The sequence below is a fragment of the Cyrtonyx montezumae genome, unplaced genomic scaffold, assembly GCF_038088225.1.
Source record: "Cyrtonyx montezumae isolate F1298 unplaced genomic scaffold, pur_monq_1.0 scaffold_3, whole genome shotgun sequence".
NCBI lineage: Eukaryota > Metazoa > Chordata > Aves > Galliformes > Odontophoridae > Cyrtonyx > Cyrtonyx montezumae.
This window is the reverse complement of record NW_027072034.1, coordinates 54,140,181-54,154,714: the sequence shown is the minus strand read 5'-3', so window position 1 is coordinate 54,154,714 and position 14,534 is coordinate 54,140,181.

Sequence of the window (14,534 nt, the reverse complement as noted above, 5' to 3'; positions counted from 1 at the left end):
CTGCACCAAAAAATTCTGTAATCGAAGAACACAATCAGTACTACACAACTATCTAAGGCTATACAGCTATCTAAGGAATGAGAATTTAGAAAAAAAAGTACGTATATATATATATAGTGAGAGAAGAACCTGTTTGGTATCCATTCCCAAATCTCTTTGCTGTCACAGTGCAAGAGGTATAATTGCTCAAACAGGTTTTCCATAAGGTATTTGTGCTTCAACAAATGCTTTTTTTCCCCCTCACACCCTACATTCCTTCCATTTTTGCTTGATTCCTCTAATGAAATCATTGCCTTATGATCGCCGTCTGTTGCCAGTTGTAAATGTGGATTTCACATTATCTAATTTAACTGTTGAGTTAAATAATCTCACAGAAGGAATATAACAGAAATTAGAAGTCACAAGGCAAATATGACTGTAAATAGCTAGAAATAGTTATTAAACAATGAATCAAACTTCCAAATTCTTCTCTTGGCATTGTCGGGCAATGTTCCTATTAAAGTTTAGGGAAAGGTGGGGATAATCTTCAAAACTAAATACTCAAAAGTCTGCTACAAAACTTACAAAATGCAAAGAAATGCTGAACAAAGCACACATGGTTGCTCATGGCAAAAATCAAGAGGTATATTTGAAAAAAGAGAAAATGAGTCTTCAGGTAAAAACTCCAGGATTTGACTCATGATTAGAAAAAGTCTAAATAGTGCTTGAAAATGTATCAGCTTCCTAATCTCTTATCCTGGTCCCACACTAGGTACTTAAGACCTGTTCTACAAGTCTGACTACAGTGTCTGTGCATCTTAAATTGTGTTGACTTTGAACAATGGAGAGGGAAAAGTCCAGTTGTTCAGATAATTCTCTGGGGCTTTTCCATTGCTAAAGCATCCTCTCCCTGAGACCCAAATGGCAGTCCTCTCCCTCAGTTGTGCCTCATCCCTCAAGAACTATCTTCCCTCACAGAAAGGCTAGATCAGCTGTGTTGTTCCTGCAGTTTGTTCAAATGATGTAGATTTCTGATTCCTATGCCTTCTAAGCTCTTGATGAAAGTTCTAAGCCCAACTAGGCTGACTCTTGAGATCCACCCAACCCAGCAGTTGTTACATTTTAGCTGGATTGATGGTCCTCGTGGAGATGACAAGGGAAAAACGGGATCTTTGCTAGTGTCCATTGCTTGCAGAAAAATTCTTACAAAGCTACTGTGTATTGTGTCTATCAGAAATAATTTATGATTTGACAGATTAAAAGAGACTACAATCTTGCATGTTTTAAGTATTCTGCCCCTAGTTTCAGTAGGTCTGCTTTGGTGCTTAAAGTAACATAGATTCAAAAACAGTATCTACATATACATATATATATATAAGACTTTACATAAATCATAAAACTTAATAATTAAATGCTTTCCTGGGATGTACCCAGTAACTATTTACACCTCACTTTGCCCTCTGAGCTTGGATTATTTCTGCTACATCCCAAGATCCCTGACCACCTCCTTATGGCCCTTATCATTCAGAAATGTGTAGACTGCAATCAGGACTCAGACAAACAGAGCAATGCTCTGCTGCTCTGTGGGTCTTGCTTCAGTTCTTAGGATCTAATGCAAGAAAAGCAATTCCCTTGGGCTCCCTTCTGTGAGTGAGTTGTTTTTCAGTGTCTAGTCCTACATGCTTAAGGATAGTGAAAGATTTCAAACTAAATTAATCTGAAGCAGGATTAAATCCTTCAGGAGACAGAGTTCTGCTTAAGAAGGATTTTATCCTATGACTTGACCCATAAATATTTCTGAGAAACCCAAATGCGATTAGGTTGTAGGGAAAAAAAATGGAAAAAAGGAAAAAAGAGAAGTGAAAAGGAAAGGAAAGGCAAAGCAAGGAAGAGGAAATGGAAAAGGAAGAAAGGAAAAGGAAAAGGAAAAGGAAAAGAGAAAAAAATTATCTAAGGGAAAAGTTACTGGCAGCCACCTAAGATAGAGTGCATTGTATCTAACAGGTATGGAAAAGCAAAGCCTAGCCAACTTGCTGTCTTAACATCCACAAATAAGATGGTTGAAAACCCAAATATTGAGTCTATCAAGTCAGGGTCAACATCATTACTTATAGTTCAAAAGAGAGAGGACGGGTAATCAGTACTCTGCAAACTATGCTAGTTAACATACTAACCTACTGAAAATAGTTCTCTGTGGTTTAACGATTTGAAGAATATTTATGTACATCAAGGTACAAAAGTTCAGGGTTCACTAATGAGAAAAAGCAGTCTTGTTTGGACTTCACCAATAATTCATATTTCAAAATATTTTGCTTTGCCTTTTTTTTTAAATATATTTAATAGATCATTTGGGAGCAGTCTAAGAATCAAAAAAGCATGTAGAAATACAATAGGACATCTGACATCTTTGTGAGACAGATTTAACACTTCAGGTGTTGACAGTACCTTTTGTTTTGAAAACAAGATATTAAAGCCAGGTAATTGAAGTTCAAAGTAATCCACCTACATTAATCTAGATCTGTTTTTCTAGGAAGAATTTAAGAGCTAATCCTGAGATAGATCAGCTTTCATTCAGCTTCACAATTGCTATTCCAAGCTCTATGTGGATCCCAAAACTTCATAATTTTCTCTTCCTTTGAGGCTTTCCAGATACAAAAATGAGTGGAGGTTTGTACTAATGCTGCCCACTGTAGAAGATCACTGTATAAAAAACAGGATTGACATGGGGAGCAGCAATATCTGATGTGCTAAGATTCATCTTCCCCAGCTCTGTGCCCTAAACACTAGGGACTCTTTCTTGCTGACCCTTGCCCTGCCTCCAGAATGACCAAGATTCAGGAGGAGAGGTGGAAAGTCCTCTTCTTAGAAAGCATCACTTCCCACCTCTGTAACAGTGGAGAAACACTGGGGGAGGTCTGAAATGAAGAATTTCTGATCTCTTTATTACATTCACATATCTATGCAGACAAATAATTTACAGGCATGGCTCCTACCTCACAGCCTTCTACTACTCCTCATGAGATTGGCAGGAGCAAAGACCTTTACTAAACCCTCTTCACTGCTCATGGAAAGCAGCTATTTTTCACCTCAGACTGCACAGGTGAGACAATTCAGCCATCAGCTGGCCTGAGTCATTCACTGTTCTCCTCCTGTGAGACATCACAGCAGGCGCTGAAGTCCACATAAGTCCCACAGCTGTCAAATACAACTCTGTGAGGTCACTTGCTGCAGCCAAATAAATATTCCAGGCATAAAGTTCTGTTGGTGCTTGTACTAAAGGGATCAAGGTCACCCCATATGGAGTTGCTTGCTGATGTTTGCTTTTTTCATCTATATTTTCATGGGTCACTTTTTTTTTTTTTTTTTTTTGAAACTGCAGATCTTCCCGGCTGCTGTTTTTGATCTCTTTAAGATATGGACAAATAGAATTACAGGCACTTTCACAATTTTTTCTTAAGTTGTTTAGATACTGAGTGAGATTCCTCATCTCTGGAATTGCATTTTAAAACATAGTTCTTTTCTACAGGCTGTAACTGCAACAAGATGAAATACAGCAGAAGGTGCTTGAGGGAACAAAGACACCAAATTTTACACATTGTGAAATGACAATAGGGCCAAGAAGGAGGGGAGGAAGAAGGATTCAGCTCTGTAGTGCACCTGCTCAGGATTCTGGCAGCCCTTAGCATCAGATATTCCACAAATCAGCTGCCCTGAACCAAGGAAAATTCAGAGTTTTGCTCATTTAAGTTTTTTCATTCCTTTCCCCTGCCTTGCTTCTTCTCACCGTCCTTGTGCCTCTAACCTATGGAAGCAACTGTGAGTTTGGGATCTAGATGCTCATATCATACATATCTCTGTGGTGTCACATAAGGAGCTCATCCAAACACTCAGATAATAATTGGGAATGGGAGGCTGGCAGGTGAAACCTATGACCTGCTCCAGCAAGCCTTTACGGACTCAAAATTGATTCTACTGTTATTTGAACTCTATATGTCCAAATTTTACCCCTCCAGGGACTAAGGCTACCACTGCCACCCATATTTAGCTCCTTTTAAAGTGCAGGAGAGCCCCTGCACTGGGAGAATCCATTCCCATGCTTCTGAATTTCTTCCATGGTGTTTCTCTGCCTGTTTGTTGCTGCCTAGTGTTTTTTTTTTCCCTCTTAAGCTGAACTGATAGATACAGAGATAAGTGCGTATATATGTGCACAGAGAGAAAGGAAGGGTGAGAGTGCTGACGCTTAGAAGGTAAAATCTATGGTTTGTAACCATGACTCCAATAATCACTGCTTTGTAGGAAGTGATTTATAGTCTTTCAACTGGGTATGAAAGAGAAACGTTCAGAGACACACACAGATATACATTTGTATATTCATAAATATATTTTTATGCGTTAATTGTACCATAGCTTGCCAGACAAAATTGCTACATGACCTTGCGCTGCTTAGCTATTGAGAATGCAATAAAATAAAAAGTGATAAATACAAAGTGATGCTAGATCAGCAGCATGCTCGGCTGCAATGGAGGTAAAGGCCACAATTGATTCTGCTTCTGCATTTTGCTGAGTAATATGCATCTTCCCCTGGAGATGGAGCACAGCAGAGGCTCACAGGTCCTGAAGAGTACTGAGGCTGAGCCTTTAGGTGGAGCTCACGTCCTGTGTGGCTGCTAGAGGCTGATTCAGTTTCTGGAATCAGGATGGCAATACTGAGGCTATGTGACTGGGAAGAAGGCCATTGTATGTGTAGTGTGCGCTGGAAAGCATAAAGAAACAGACTTCTGTGCAAGCTTTGTGCTCAGCAAGGAAAATTTGGCAGGTTTGTTTCTACTGCAAACTTCCGTGGTTCCCACTTCTCCCCACCTCTTCTGTGAGACCTGGCAGACTGGAAGAAGGGCAGAACTGTGAGGGTGAAAACCTAGCAGAAAAACTTGAATCAATGACCACAACATAGTCACATATGAGGGCCTGTTAATTTTGTCTAGCAAATACAGGCTTATAAGAGCTGTGCTTATTTCACATTGTAAAGGCAGTACCAGGCATCACAAGCAGGGCTCAAGATAATGAAGAATGTGGTCACCCACGGGAAAGCTTTGTACAGCAGAAGGGGAGAGGAATGGTCATTGAACCTGCAAAATGTAGAAAGACAAAATCTACTACTTTTCACTTTTCTTATTACACCTGAAGTTGCCATTAATATCAAGCCATACTCCCAGAAGAGCCTGGCACTAACCTAAAATCTAGGCCATGGTGTTTTTATATTCCCCAGCAATTTGTTGTTGTTGTTGTTGTTTGATTGTTTACAATTTTATACTGAGGGTATCTTTCCAGCAGCTGTGGGATGAAGAAGACCTTACACAGACATCCAAGGGGTATTACATGGTGCCAAATGTTCTGTTGAAATTCTGGCAATAAATTTGAAGGTATAGTTTATAATAACAGTCCTTAGCTTGTTTCCCCAGGTCTAAAATAAAATGTTTGGTGGCTAGAGTGAGCTTGGGATCAGAATTAAAGGGATGCCTCCATGGAAGAATTGGTTGCAACCACATGGTAGACAAAGAAGAGTCTACAAAGGAAAAAAAAGGTATTTTGAAAACAAACAAAAACATAACAAAACCATAGAATAAAAACCCAAACCACACCAACACACACACAATTAGCAAGACAAGGTCTGAATACGAACTGAATAAGCTCAATTACCCTGCAGCATACAGATATGCTTTTCTTTCTTAATTTAATGCTTACTTATTTCAGCTGCTTTCACATGAATTCCTGGTCTTTTGCTCTACTTGTACAAGAATAAAAACAGTAACAAACAAATAAACAAAGCCTGATGGTTGTGAGCAGCTGTAAAATAGCTAATCTTGCAGTGAGATATCTTCCAGACAAAACTATCAGTTGAAACTACATCTGCATCACAAATAATTGTACATTTTGTGATCTCTCTTACCAGCATCCAAACCTTCTTCTCATATATGTGATAAGAAGTTTTAGAAGGAAATCATGTTATAAGGGGAACAAATTTTAACATTCTTCTGATGCATGCTTTTCATTCTGTTCTTATTACTTTATTTTCCTCCCTGCTTCTTTTTCCCCCAAGGATAAAGCCCAATCATTATAAATATAAGCAGCATTAGTAATTCAAGATGATCTCATATGTCAAGGTTAGAAAGACTCACTATCCTTTTCACATGACAACTACCCATTACTGTTAGGGCTACTGAAATCAGCAGTAACCTACTCCAGTGTTGCACCACTGCACCATTATTTATGCACTGGAACTATTATCTTCACTGCTTTTTTTTGCTGCACTCTAAAACTGTGTACCGAAGCATGGCTAAAGTATATCAAATACAGTATATCATTCTGAATGTTATACAGAACTTAACAGGTGGGATTTGTCTCACAGACTCAAACACCTCTGACCTGTGATTAAGCCGTGTGCCTGGCTTCCCACTGAAGTCAGTGTAAATCCAGTCAGTGTAACTGAGTCTGAAGTCAACTCACCTGGCATGATGTTGGTCTCTGCATTTGCTGAGTGGAGATGAACAGCCTTCTAGACTGGACTAAGTGTCTTGACTAGATGATCTTGGGTTGTAACAATGATATTCTTGCAAGCAAACTGAGGAAGAATGGTCTAGATGGAACTTCTGAAAGGTAAGTAAGTGACTACTCTTTATTCGTGCATGACATGAAGTGGGAAGGACTGCAAATACAGTAGAAGAAATTATTAGTACTCAATGAAATCCTGACAAATTGAAGGTGCTTTCTAAAGTATGCAGAATAGATTAGACTAGAATAGAAATCTTCAGACATCACCAAGTCCAACTGTCTGACCACTTCAGGGCTAAGCAAAAGTTGGAGCATGTTACTGAGGGCTTTAAGCAAATGGCTCTTGAACATTGACAAGGGTCATCAGTCACCTCTCTATGAAGTTCTTTCCAGTGGTTGACCACTGTCATGGTAAAGAAACGTTTCCTAATGTCCAGTAAACAGAAGGCAAAAATGAAAGGTGTAGCAGACAGGAAAGAATAATCAGCTGTACAAATATAAGACTTTTTAACTGTTCTTCAAGAGATGTAGCAGGTATGATGGGTCACAGTAGAGCATTATTGATTAACGCCATCTTAATTAGTTATGAGAAAGCTAAATGTGATACTGGGAGGCACCATGAGGTACCTGAAACAATCCTTCCAGCTTACTCAACATTAACAAAACTTTACTTGGTGTAGAGGAGAGAAATTCCAAAAGACTGAGGGAATGAGAAAATAGCCTCTCATAAGAGAGAACTGAAGGAAGTGGGTAGAGGAAAGAAGGTTGGTAGAAAATCTGCTGAAAATGTTAACATATGCAAAAAGCTGCTGAAGAGATTAAACTACTAAGAACTGCAGTTAAAAAAAATCTTATACAGAAGTCAATGGACTGGAAAGAATTGCAGTAGGTGGTTGTGAAAAGACACTATTGTATGCCTTGGAGAACACTTCAGATAAATATCCTCCTACCGGTGGTTTAGGTATGGTGCAGTGAACTGGCTTATCTCAGACCTCCTTCAGGCTCCTGAGTCCATGCCTTTATGTGTAACAGGGCAGCATGAGAATTCTGTCACAGTGTCATCTCTTGGAAAAGTTTACCATGCATGACCCCCGAGGAGAGAGGGCTAAAATATGGTGTCACTGAACGAAGCAGGGGAGGTGTGCTTCCTCATTGTAAGGGCTTCCACAGAACAATCATGTCAAGGTGATTCTCTCACTGGAAAGAAGAAAAGCAAAATTTCTCATGAACTGACATCAAAACTGAGATAAAAACACAGCAGAGCTGCAACATTTTGCTAAAATAAATGTACCTTTCCCCCCCACACATAATGGGGTAGCCTGCAGAGGCCTGGCAACATTTGACTTCTTAATGTGCAGGCTAAGGTAGACTATTTAATCTGACTGCTCTTTGGCAAGAGGAAATAAAATGTTTGCTTGTAGCTGTGAGCATGAGCTCTCAAAGCCCACTGCAGATGCCTGTAGAGCTGGCGTGGAGACAGATTAAACTCAAAATCTTGAACATACCTATCTCCATGTGCTTTTACCTTTTTTCCCTACATTTTCCTTCAAAGAGTGACTTGATTCTGTTTCCCCTGGTTACATTTTCTGCTTCTCTTCTTATTTATACTCTACACTTTCCAAAGTCCTTAAAACATTTGTCACATGTCCAAGAGGCTTAGAAATTTCCAGAGACTCGAAGTCATGGAATTCCAGAGTCTACTCTGCCATGGTGTAGCCTCACCTCAAAAATTCTGTTTGGGTGCCATAATATTAGAGGGACATAAAACTTTTTACAGAGCATCCAAAAGAGGATGCAAAGATGGTGAAAGGTCTGAAGCGCAAGGCATATGGGGAGCAGCTGAGGTGCCTTGGTTTACTCAGCCCAGAGCAGAGGAAGCTGAGGGGAGGCCTCATGGTGGCATGCAACTGCTCATGGAAGGAGTAGAGGAGCAATGCTGAGCTCTGATTTCTGGTGACAGTGCCAGGGCCCGAGAGAACAGCATGGAGCTGTGTCAGGGGAGGGGCAGCTGGAGGTTAGGGACAGGATCTGCACCAGAGGGCAGTGGGCATGGCACAGGATGCTCATAGTGCAGGAGTTCAGGAAGTGTCTGGACAACACTCTCAGACATAGGGTTTGAATTTTGAGTGGTCTTACGTGGAGCTCAGAGTTGGACTTGATGATCCTTGTGGGTCTGTTTTGATTTGGGATATTCTATGACTCCATGACTCTATCAGTTCTTGACACAGACACTATAAATATTAATCTACCCTCGCTGCAATGGTCCAGCAATAAAAAGATATGCTATTGGTCTCAAATACATTCTCAGGGCTGAAAGAAATAAGATGTCTTAATTTCGAAGAGAATACAGAGAGGTTCTGCCTTTACAGCCATAATGATATATAGGGAAGAAAATGGCAAAAAGGTGGGGAAGACTGTGTCCCAAAATCTCAAAAAACAACCCTAGAGAAAATATTTTGAGGGAAGAAGGCAGTGATAAGGAACAGGTATATGACCTCTAACTACAATGCAAGAAAATGCAAGATATATGCAATGGTTCCATTGAGAATAGGCAACTACACTGAGTATCAGGGCAATAGCCTCCTTGGAGTCTCCAGTAAAGGCGAGGAGCCAAGGTTAAGATGTGTGAGGAATCTCTACCATTCACTGCAAGATTTGTTGTGTGTGCATCTCTGGTACAGTGCTATACCTCCCAGTTCAGGTAGGACCCCTGGGCAGTTTAACTTAGAACAAAGTATCAATAAGTTTTACACTAGACCTAACCCAAACTAGAAATTCAACTTTCAAAAAGAGCTCTTCTATACTTTCTTCCTACTCTACACATCCCACCATTCCAACCTCAACTTGCAGAGCGAATTATACTTCTGTATTCCTTGATTTCCTATCTATTTACCTACCAGTGATACCAGAACATCTTGCTTTCAACCTAAGCAACAGTAAAATGCCCTGTTCTAAATTCGAAGACAAATTTGGAGGGGTAAAAAAGGGTCAGATTGTCAGTAGCTTGAGGAAGGAGAGAGGCATAGTTTTTAGAATACTTCACCATACTAGATAAAGTTGTGCCACAGCACACTTTCTCATTTCTACTTAGCCCAGCTGAGGCTGCACCTTCAGTATTATGTTCAGTTTTGGGTCCATCACAAGAAATGCATTGAGGCCCTGAAGCATGTCTAGAGAAAGGCAACAAAGCTAGTGAGGGGTCTGGAGCATAAGTCTTATGGGGTGCAGCTGAGGGAACTGGGATTGTTCAGTTTGGAGAAGCAGAGGCTCAAGGGAGACCTTATCACTCTCTACAACTAAATGATGGGAGGTTGTGGTGAGGTGGAGATTGGTCTCTTCCTCCATCTAACGAACAATAGGACTAGAGGAAATGGCCTCAAGTTGCACCAGAGGAGGTTCAGGATGGAGGTTAGGAAATATTTCTCTGAGAGAGTGGTCAGGTACTAGAACGGGCAGCCCAGGAAGGTAGTGTCCAGGTATTCCTGGAGGTTCTCAAGAAATGTTTAGATGTCATACTGATGCACATTAGTGGGGAAATATTGGTGGTAGGTAGACAGTGGGATCTTGGAGGTCTTTTCCAGTCTTAGTGATTCTATGGTTCTGTTAGTTTTAAGCCTACAAAGCAATGAGCAGCTCTGTGTTGCCTGATGATTAGTACCCTCCTGCTAAATTTTACAGGCTGGTTGGCAAGTGAGAGGCAAGATGGAAATTGGGTGATTGGTAATCTCATTATTGTAACAAGTACAAGTCCTTCAGTCACAAAGAGATTGAAGTTACAGAGTCTTCAGGGGAACACAAATGCTCTTTACAAGACAGTCTGGACAAGGACTGTGATCTGGAATATTACCAATATAAATAAACAAGGAGATAGGTTAACATTATTATCCTTTCCTTGAAGAGTGCTTCATCAGTAAGCTGTCTCAACATCACTAAGGTTATGAACTTTCTGGAAAAGTATACACCAGCCAGTACAATACTTCATCTATATCTCACTTAATTGCCATGGCCTTTTCAAATGCCAACACTGAATTTTTTTCTGCACTGAGAACTAGGTATTGGATATGTGTTCATGCTCTGAGGCTTCATAAATACAAAAATAACCAGAACATCACTTTTAATTGTATTGTGAAGTTTATTTCAGATTTCATTGAATTACAAATCATCTCTGAGACTCAGACAAAACTACTGGAGCTAGACACATACAGAAAAAAATATTCTCATATAGAAAAAATAATTTATAGCAGATTTTCCATATTGTTGCTTCATACATTTAGACTGGGTTGTTCTATCCCTTTTAAACTGAGTTGTTCTATCACGTTCATTATTTTTAAAAAATACTGTCAAGAGAATGTAAAAAAAGACCATACTGTTCGTATGAAAGAAAACAAACAGGTTTTTCATAACATAGCTGAGACATATCAACCTTTTTCTGGCTTGTCCAGAAACAAATAGTGCCAATGCAATTTGTCTTACATTGAACACAAATCAAAATGCTAGCAAGATGAAGTAACTAGCAATCATGAAGACTGTAATAACAATTGCTGTTCTTCCAATATTCATCTCTGATATTTATTGCTGTTAGAGATATTTAAAAGGAATTCCTATTGTAGAACATGAATGTTGTTGAAATACAACTAAAATAAATATGGCTGATGACTAATTCTAATGCAGAATAAGATGGCAATAGTGCCAGCTGCAGAATACATTTGGTGACAGCTTTTCTTTGAAATAAACTATTATGTTGTAAATGGCATGTATGGAATTCAAGCTATAGCTTACGTCTGTGTGTCATAGAGTCATAGAATGGTTTGGGTTGGAAGGGACCTGTAAGATCATGTAGTTCCTACCCCCTGCTATAGGGAAGGACACCTCCCAATAGACCAGATTGCTCAAAGCCCCATCCAGCCTGGCCATGAATGCTTCCAGGGAGGGTGCATAGACAACCTCATTGGACAACCTGTTCCAGTGCCTCACCACCCTCACAGTGAATAATTTCTTCCTAATATCTAGTCTAACTCTATGCTCTTCCAGTTTAAAACCATTTCTTCTTGTCCTGTCACTACAAGCCCTTATAAAAAATCCCTCCCCAGCTTTCCTGTAGGCCCCCTTCCGGTACTGGAAGGCTGCTATAAGGTCTTTTTGCAGCCTTCTCTTCTCCAGGCTGAATAGCCCCAGCTCTCTCAGTCTGTCCTTGTAGGGGATGTGCTCCAGCACTTTGATAATCTTTGGGGTGCTCCTCTGGACCTGCTGTAAGTTCTGGAAGTATTACTCTACAGTAAGACACTGAAGTCTAACACTGTTTCCAGTGGATAGAACTGAAACAGACACTTCTCATCAGCCAGAGAAAGACAGACACACACGTGGACAGAAAAGCATTATTTTTTTAAATGTCTAATCATAATCAAAATAATTGCTCTCAGAAAGAATGTTGCTCTATACTTAGGAATTAATGACATCATTTCCATTTTCTGCTGTATCATTAAGCTGCCTGAAGACATTAATAGTCATTTATATTTTGCCTTCAGTCCCCCTTAGCACCAGAGGATAAGAACTCTGGCATTCTTCACATAGTGATTTCCAGATCCATGATCCTTCAGACCCATGTTACCTCTCAGATTTTCTGTAGGCAATCATGCCTCTTTAGTGCAGAATTCTAATTGGAAGGCATTAGCTCTGTGATCATCTGCAGATCTCTTGCCACAGTCTCACAGAACACCATGCTTTGAAGACAAACAGTTCCTCAGAATTCATTTACAGGGTACAAAAAGTCATTTCTTTTAAAATTTGGAATGACATTATTTGGTGACTTGTAAGCAACCCCATTATCTCTGTAATAGGTCCCTGTTCATGATGCATTTCCCCGACAGTGAAATGATAAAGACAAGCAAGCTATGAATTTTGGAAACCACTTTTTTTTAAATTGCACTTATGCACTTTTTTTCAAAATTGCCCATGGCTTTGTATTATCTAATCGTTGCCATTTGAGGAAATATTTTTCTGAAGAAGTGCCTGAATGCTCAGTTCCATTTTAAAATGTAAATCCCAGAGCCAGGATCCAGTATCTCCAAGTTTTAAAAACTCCCCAGATTCATCAGTGAGTGTACTCTGGCCATGGAAGATCTATTGTATGCCAGCAAGACTGTCCATAGAGGAGGAACTGCATTCTGAGCCTGCACTTACCTTTATTAGAGTGTGCCCTCTCCACAGGTGCTGTACCTGTTTCTGTGGTCAACACTCATAGGGAGCTCTGGGTACCTTGCATAAGCTGTTATCACAAACACTTTTTAGAGTTAAGTGAAAACAAACAACTTCATGTAGTGAAGAAATCAATCATTATCAAACAGCTGCCATGACCATGTTCTGTATCTGGGTCAATGAAAAGTCACAGCATTCACACATCTATAGTACCTGTGCCAGCAGTTGTTCTATCTTAACCTCGTACATCACAAAGTCCTTCATCGAAGTTTTACATGCATTTCACTGTGTACTGCTCATAGCTAAAGTCTTGTATGCATCTGTGACCTCTTTCAAGCACAACAAACGACTATGGATTTAGGTATTACAACACTACCATATTATAACAAGATGAGAACTTGAAATATAAATTCTGAGCCCAGTATATAATCCATCAGTACCATTTACTTTTACAGAGGCTTATTGCAATGGAAAACATGACATGGAAAATTCTAGACATGATCTTGAGAGAGATAAACCAAACATTTAGCATACAGGTGAGCACCCTTGGAGAACTCTGTCGTTAAAGACTTGACTACCATCTACATTTCTATTTAGAATGGCAGGAAAGACTGATATGAGCAAAAACAATTAAGTATATTGTGCTGCGTTTTTCTACAACTCCTGTATTACTGTTTCCTCACATGGAGTAGTGATGTGTTCAGTATCGGCATCATTTGCAATAGTACAAATGTAGCCATCATCCTGGCTTCAGGAAGTCTGGTCCATCAGCACACTGAAAATGCAAAACCTGCAATTTCATCTCTGACCTTTCATCAGCCTGAGTAAATGCAGACACTACTGGCCAGCCCAGTTCTGTAGCTAGCCCTGAACCTAGAAAATGGTTCTGGCTTTCCCTGTGAGAAAGCTCAAGGGCAGAGTCAGAGGGTCTTAAGAATTTGAGTCCAGGGTATATAAGTCAATGGTTACATGCTAAATTCTACAAGATCTCTCACCACTCACCATGGGACCAGATCTACAGAGCACAAAGTCTAGCAGATGTGGAAAGGATCACTACTCCACATCGTACAGCACCTTATTTGAAGGAAAACCTGCAGCTTTTTGCCAAGGCAGGGATTTCTTGTAATGCACTAAACGCCAGTGGGTAAAAAGTATAAGAGATGCAACTTCTGTGTGCCAGTATCAAGGAATCTCAATTCAGAATGAATTCCTTCATTAAACAAGGCTCGTGGTTTATAATATTTACCATTTCAAAGTCTCCTGTGAAAATATCAGTTAATTAATCCTGATGTATTTACTTTGCTTATTCTCTACTATTTTTGTTGGTCAGTAAATCCCAGATGAAATTCTAATGAGCTAAGAGTATTTGAAATCACTAGCCAATATTCAAAAGGCCATTTCTCTCTGGAATTGACAATACATATTCTCCAAGTATGAAAGTATGCAAATATACTTGATTTATTAGAATCTTACGTCAGCACTAAGGCTTTTATGACTGAATTCCTAAGACTTGACTGCTTCAGTGGCTTCACCATACTGACACAACATAAAAGCTGCATTTGTTTGCCATAAGAATTACCAGATGTGATGCTTTTCATACATCTGTCTATGTATCTTCAGGCAAGTATCAGTTCCAGAAACTTGTCTTAGATAAAAGTCTGCCTAACCCCAGCAAGCTGCTTAAACAAATTAACATTCTTCTCAGCTAAAATAATACAGGGATAACAAACTTTTTATTTTTTAAGCCAGAAGTTTTAGAATAGTAAAAGAGACCCCAAAATGGGTTCACAGAAAACAGATGTCAGAATGAA